The sequence below is a fragment of the Amblyomma americanum genome, chromosome 10 (genome assembly GCF_052857255.1).
Source record: "Amblyomma americanum isolate KBUSLIRL-KWMA chromosome 10, ASM5285725v1, whole genome shotgun sequence".
Classification (NCBI taxonomy): domain Eukaryota; kingdom Metazoa; phylum Arthropoda; class Arachnida; order Ixodida; family Ixodidae; genus Amblyomma; species Amblyomma americanum.
Genome location: NC_135506.1, coordinates 119,420,275 through 119,427,845, shown reverse-complemented (window position 1 = coordinate 119,427,845; position 7,571 = coordinate 119,420,275). Strand labels below are relative to the sequence as shown.

Below are 7,571 nucleotides of genomic sequence, written 5' to 3'. Positions count from 1 at the left end.
ATGGAGTCTGGTAGTATGCCCTGCGCCCTATAGGCCGCGAGCATATCGCGACGAGCATCGGCGAACGCGGATGTGTGTGACGGATGCTGTGCAGTGTAAACACTAGAACACCTGCTCCTTCACTGTTCCGTCGGCGAAAAAATTGTTTTTTTTTTTTTTTGGGGGGGGGGAGAAGGAAATGGCGCAGTATCTGTCTCACATATCGGCGGACACCTGAACAGCGCCTTAAGGGAACGGATAAAGGAGGCACTGAGAGAAGAAAGGAATAAAGAAGTGCCGTAGTGGAGGGCTGACATCGCACAGCACACGGGCGCCTTCGCGTTTCGCCTCCATCGAAACGCGGCCGCTGCGATCGGGTTCGACCCCGGGATCTCCGGGTCAGTAGCCGAGCGCCCTAACCACTGAGCCACCAATTCGGGTACATCCGTCAGCGATAAAAAATTCAGTCCAATGTATAGAACATTCAAAATTCTCGCAGCGATTGTGTGTTCAGCGCCACACGTAACGTGGTTTCAATCGGACAAAGATGAAGTGGTTTTCTACACTCTTGGGCTTGTGAGCTCGGGCGTCAAGTTGGATATTTCAAGTCGTAATTTTAAGGCCTGTTTTCACCAATTGTGAGGTTCTGTTGCTCACCTGCGTGCAATACTTCCGTGAAAAGAGTTGCACGTGGGTGCCGGACAGGTGACCGTGGCATATTTACGGGGGCGGGGGGGGGGGGGGGGGCGCTATTTTTGCTGTTGTCAAGCGTGTGTGCACACGAGCTCGCACTGTTCAGCTCGCAGAATAAACCAGCTGGCTGCTTGGTAACATACCAGCTCTGTTTTCTGTTCAAAGTGCGTCAGCTGGCTCTCATTCCAGTAATGAGAACAAAATAAAGGCAAACAAATCACAAATACCTCTGCACAGCTTCTGGCCCGATGCAGTGTGGTAGGAAAAGTAGTGGCTTTAAAGCTGCGTAGTATTCGTTCATACCCGAACTAGAGTGAACCGAACGCTTCGGAGCCAGGAAATTTGCAGGTACGGCTTTGCTTTGCACTTAGCAAAAATGAGCGAGAAGGTCTGTCAAAACTTTAATGGTTTATGCATTATGAGAGTATAACGTCCCAAAGCCACTCAGGCTATGAGAGACACCGTAGTGAAGGGCTCCGCAAATTTAGACTACCTGGAGGATCTTTAACGTGCACTGACATCGCACAGTACACGGGCCTCAAGAGTTCTGCCTCGAAATTCGGCCGCCACGGCAGGGATCGAATCCTCGTCTTTCGGGTCAGCAGCCGAGCGCCATAACCACAGAGCCACCGCGGCGGCCCGCACACCCTTAATTAAAATGATGGCGCTAACGACAGCGGTAAAGTGAAGTGATACTTGCTGTATAATTAGGGTTGTTGAAATTCCATTTTAACCCAAGCTAGTTTGCCCATTGACCCCAATAGTTAGCGAGCCGATGGTTAATGCATCTGCCAATCCAGCTCATAATGAGAACGGGAATAGAGAGCAGCGCGAACGGGACGGACCGTGAAGAGGCAAAACTCCCACAAACTGCGTTTTTTCGTATGTGTTCGTCTTAGGCTCTTCTCTGTCAGGGTCTCGTTCGCGCAGACCTTTCATTGCATCTGTTATGAACCAACTAGCCTGACAAGTTCTACTCAACCATACACATACTGAGAAGCGTAAACATTGTGAGTGTTCGAGATTTGTGGTAGGAAGCTTTGGCTATAGGCCTTTAACGTGACTTAGAAGGACGTGATCGTAGGCTAGTTGAGAGGACATCGAGAGGAGCAAAACCGAGAAAGAGGGCGGGACACGTGGCGGTTGTCGGGGGCAGGTTGTAGCCTGCCTCTGTACCGTCCTGTTTTGAGGTTTTGCTCCTCACGATGTAGCGTGACTTCCGGGTTCTACTGCTCTAAGTTTTTTGCGCCAGGTGCAAGGTGTTAGACAGCACTTACGATTACAGTAATATTGCATGAAAGTCAACATAAATGTAAGCAGCAAAGTTTCTTGAGGAGCAATTTACAAAATGCACATTTATTATTTTACACATCCTTGTACTAATACCATTATTTCGGGTGCTTTACCAGCGCGGGCCATATGCTGCTTACCAGCCACCTGCTAAAACGCCACGCATACACTAGTAATTGCGCAAAATACAAGCGGGCCGTCAGCGCTTCCTAGATGTCCCGCCCTTTCGTGTTGTACCTCCCGAGCGTTGCAGTGTGCAAAGCACCAGTGTCAGTGACAGCAGGAGGCGATGTTACGACCTAAGTGTTGAGCTACCACCATAGCAAGCAAACACAATAAAGCGCAGGCGTATGATTCGTCGTGATAAGGTCTGGTCGCGATGGAGTCCTCCGTTCGTCGTGTCATCTCGTCAGGGCAGGGGACGAGGCTGCGGTGACCAGTGAGGTCGGTTACGTTCTCACGGGCTGGCTCACAGACGGTCGGTGTGTGCTGGGAATACATGACAGACGCTGGACGCCGAAACTCCAGGAACAGGTTGTTGATGACAGACCCTACCTCGCCAAATATTACGTGGCGCCAAGGCGGTGAATACAGATAGACAAGGGATGGCAATAGCATGATTTAATGGCGGCGGCCCTAGCGGAAACACTTTTATCCACGGTGCCCGCTTCCTCTAGTCCGTGGTATTGTGGGGAAGTTCGGCGATTCGAGAAAAGAGCGATACAGTGTATACTTTGGACATATTTCTGTTCAAAACTACTTCATTCGATCGCAATTAGCGGCACAAATAGTATATCCTGTGCACATAAGTGTAAACTTTCCTTCTTTACCGTCCGAAGCTAATTTTATGTGTGCTTGTTTTACTCCAGACCATGATGGGAAGAATCCTTGCGATGGCTCTTCTATTTGCCATGATGGCGTGGGGTGAGATCTTATGCTGCTTTTCCACTTACTGACCCTATGCTGAGACAGGTTGCAATTGTATACCCCAGGTCACGTAAAAAAACTGCTTAATGTCATAAAGTCTACATCCACCGTCAGCCTCAGTCATTGGCAGCCTCGGCCGCATTTTACGTACCGTGCGACGCTTGCAGGCAGTCTTGGCCAGTAGCATTTGTCCTGAATGCGGCGGAGGGTGCGGGTGAACCCGAGGTGCCCACATGTTGTTCCGTAGTAGGAAGCCTGCTGAATTCCTTCAAGAAGGCTCTTGGCAGTGACGAGCCGCAAAGCTCTGTAATATATGTTTCTTTGTCCAGAAAGCCGCGTGCCGGCAGCTTTGACGATGAGCAAATAAACATTACGAAACTTTAGGGCATTATTCAAACGTTGAAAATTTCTGCTTTTCAGGCAACCTAAAGGGGCAGACTACAACGCATTTTCTTAGAAATATTTCCCAATGCAGCATAAACCTAGAAAAGCTATTTATGTGCTTGGTGCTAACAATGTACCGGGTGCGGATAATTGAGTAAAGTTTTCTTTCTGCCAAAATAAAATCCTGCGCAGAGTACACCGAGAACGAACTGCATGCACCATAAATACTAAAACACTTTAACATATCTAGGAGTCAATGAATCAAATTCGTCACCCTATTTGCTTAAAGTAATGCTCAGGCAAGTAAAAGATCCTTATTCAATACTTAAATAAATTATCTTCAAGCGAATAAATTAGGATATGTTTAAACGAAAGCTAGCCACGCTTTATTCCGGCGCCAACGTTTCGACTAGCCATGTAGAAATGCTCGCTTTCAATACAAATGTACCGCGCACACCATTTAGTTCTTCACCTGTAGAAGGGCTCGCTTCTATTCTAATAGAAATGTACCGCGTACCGCATTTAGTTCTTCCCCTGTAGCCTTTACGGTTAAAGAAGCCCCGAATATATAGATGATGTGTGGGGCCACTACAGATTCATGCACTAAATATTACGTTCATATAGTCACGGTGTGCAGTAGCTGCAATGGGCGAATAATAGGCGGAAGAAGGGCGTGGGTACTGGCTCCATATTGACCGCCTGCCGTAGTCTCTCGGCTCTCATCTATAAATATACCTGTCTCATCAGGAATGCCATTTTGTGCGGTTATGTGAAATGATCGACTTTATGCAAAATGTGAAATTATCAATTAGATTAAACCCGCCATGGTGGCTCAGTGGTTACGGCGCACGACTACTGATCCAGAGTTCCCGGGTTCGAGCCCGACCGCGGCGGCAGCGTTTTTATGGAGGAAAAACGCCAAGGCGCCCGTGTACTGTGCGATGTCAGTGCAAGTTAAAGATCCCCAGGTGGTCGAAACTATTCCGGAGCCCTCCACTACGGCACCTCTCTTCCTTTCTTCTTTCACTCCCTCCTTTATCCCTTCCCTTACGGCGCGGTTCAGGTGTCCAATGACATATGAGACAGATACTGCTCCATTTCCTTTCCAAAAAAACCAATTGATTAGATTAAGGTTTTAACTGAATGTCGACGTATTTATACCTTGTCGCTGCAGATATTTATTGGCGTTTTCTAATATATATATATTACGAAACGTGAAAGATGGTTGTGAATGACGTCGAAGAAATTTATTGTAGATATTTCATCGCCTTCGTGTTAATACGCGTTCGATATAAAATATAAAGAGCTGAAGATCCCTGGGGTTACTTATAAGGCATTACTTAACGCAATCGTCACCAAACATGCGTGCGTTAGAACATTTAATTGTTAGCTGGCAGCATTCATGTTGCCATTCATGTTCCGCTATAATTGCCATCCATATGTGGCAATTCATGTTTAATATTGTTGTTTAAAATTTGAAAATTTTGAACATTGTAAGATACTGCTGTAAAAATATTGAAGATAATGGCCTATTCTTTCGATTTGTAGCAAAACCTTTGTTTTATACCGTTTCCATCGCTCGCGTTGAACAGCTGAGCATGCCATAAAAAAACTGTCCACCTCACATGCATGCGGTGTTAGGTTGCATCATTCGTAGTGCGAATGATTCAACCAAACACTGCATGCATATGAGGTGGATGCTCAAAGAACTGGCCGATTGGACTCAGTTAAAGGAGTACCTAGTTTTTATTCTTTTTATGCAACCTAATATGCATAAGCGACTCATGCCCACGGAAACACATCATCATCCGCGCCGTATGTCATGACCACGAAGTACCGTGTTCTCATGTTGAACAATCAAGATGCTAGGTGCAGTTGAATTCCGTGATAGCGCAATCTCCAGAACGTTGTGTTCATGCTCTTAGTATCGATTAAGGACGGGTCCTTGTGCTGTGCTGACAACGCTTGTCGAGAGCACTCGAGCGGTGATCTCCGCTGCGAAGCAGGCGAAGTGTCAAAGCGAGCATTCAGACAATATTTCCACTAGAGCGCAGCGGTCCCGGTATGGAAGGTAAAAAACCCCTAGCACAGTGATCCTAAGAGAGCGCCTTATTTAGCTGCATTGGTTCCGCAGTATACAGATTTAGTGTCCTAGACCAGCACGCTTAAGTCTTTCGTTCGTTTGTTTTTCGGATAAAACTGTACCTTTGAAATAAAGTTCAGAAGGGGAACACACTACACTCTTTGATATTCTTCTTAACTTGTGTCATTTCACTAAGCAGCGGCCGAAAATGTGCTGGCATACAAGCAACTATCCCTAAAGCAGCTCTACTTAATACAAAAACAACTTCACTCACAATTGTTTGTTGAACTATTCGGGCATATATCCGGGACAAAAACAGGTATTCAAGATAAAGCGCGTTGCACAAGGCCGCACTCTGCTCTCACAACCTTTTTTTTGCCACTCTGCGCATTCACAACACGTAAAGTGTGTGCTTAGCTTCATGGTAGGCTGCCCTGCGAGGTTAGGCGAGAACCATTTAGGCTCACACCTCAAGCAGCAGGGATTCCGCTGCTTGAATCTCACTCAGTGCCACAAGCTTACAATTTGTGAATCCATGCAGAAGGTCTACAGTGCTGTGCTGATGCTCTTGCAGTAGCAGCGACTGCCGGCGACGAAGGAAGAGGAGTCGTGGGCGATGTGGTCAACACCGGAGCTGAAGTGGTGCAATACGGTGTCAACCTCGTGGGAAAAGTTGCTGACACTGTGAAAAATGCTTTTGATGGCGCTGTGAACAAAGTGAAAGATTTTTTTTATAGGAACTGATTTGTGGTGGCAGGCTGCGTTGTTTAAAGCTGAGAATAAAGTAGCGTCCTGTGCTGCGGAGAGCTGAAGCGAGTATAAGAAATTGATAGACTAGGGGATGAGAATGATGTGCCGCATACAATACGCGCGCAACATGGCGTATAGATCATTTGTAACCAGGTTTGACATAGCTGCCTTTTATCGAATCTTTCAATTCTTTGAGGTTTACTGTCCCCTTCAGCTATCCGGGCTAACTGGTTTGTTGACAGAAGGTGGTGGCCCAGTACTACACCAGGGTGGCAAAATCCTGCTCTGGTGAGGTTAAGGACAACGCAACGAGATATGAAAAAAAAAGTGATAGGTTTAACATTAAGCGACCGGAAGCGGGCGGAGTGGGTGAGAGAACGAACGCGGGTTAATGGCATCGTAGTCGAAATCAAGAGGTAGAAATTAGCTTGGGCGGGGCTTGTAAAGCGAGGGTATGGTAACCGCGGTTCCTTAAGGGTAATGGAGTGGATTCCAAGAGAAGGGAAGCGTAGCAGGGGCAGCAGAAAATTAGGTAAGCGCAGCTGGCAAAGGAGAGGGTTAACTGGGGAGACATCGGAGATGTCTTTGCCCTGCAGTGGGCGTAATCATGCTGATAATGACGATGATAAACTATCAGGTATTACCGGGCGGTCTTTGCAAATATGGCTAAATAGGAGCTAGTTTCATCTACTTTTGCTGCTGCTAATAAGTATTCAGCATTCGTTTACTTCCTTCTTTTAGGTGTCAACATCACGAATGTTGTTCAATCCTTGTCATATTCATACAACCTATAGCGCATGTGCTCTCCCTCAATCCTACTTCATTCTTGTAATCATAGCCAAAAGACTCCGATACTTGCTGCTGAATAGACTCATATTAAGCATTTTTAATTGCCACCTCAAAAGACAAGTGGTAAGAACAACATTGTGAAAATGTTGACAACTGAAAACTTCGGAATTAGAAGAAAGTGTTGGGGGACAATGCATCATCTTTTACTGTGGTGCTCAACCATTCGATGACTAGTAGTGCTTCTCCTTGTTATCACCGTGGCTTCAAACCAGCTGGGAGACGCCGTGGACCTCGAGAGACGAAGTATTCGATCGATCACTCTTTTGCACATCAAAAGTGGCCTAAATTGGTGGCTGGGTAAAATGGGATTTTTGACAGCACAGACTTAACACCGAGGTTAATAGAAGCCTCATATCCTTAGACAACGATTCTACGCGAATTCGTGTCTTTTCCAGGGCAAGTGCTGCCATCACTGGCAGGAGATACGAGTCAAGTGTACTCTCAGGCGCATCGCGTGGTTCTCGAGGCCATTTGTTATTACGTACGATACGACTGTTTTTTTTCTTTTTCTGTGAAATTTATGCTCCGTTGTAAGTCCGAGCGAGATAAGGAGCGCACCTGCAGGCTATCAATGCCGTGGCTGCTGGGAACATCGGTATGCGAAAACCTCACCGGC

The 7,571-nt window shown here is 46.6% G+C and overlaps 1 long non-coding RNA gene across 1 annotated transcript; it reads left to right on the top strand.

The window, feature by feature from the left end:
* Positions 1-908: 908 nt before the first annotated feature.
* On the top strand, positions 909-6,638 carry LOC144107165 (uncharacterized). Its single transcript, XR_013309240.1, has 3 exons — positions 909-1,020; positions 2,832-2,886; positions 5,931-6,638. It is a non-coding gene; the product is annotated as an uncharacterized LOC144107165 (long non-coding RNA).
* Positions 6,639-7,571: the final 933 nt, after the last annotated feature.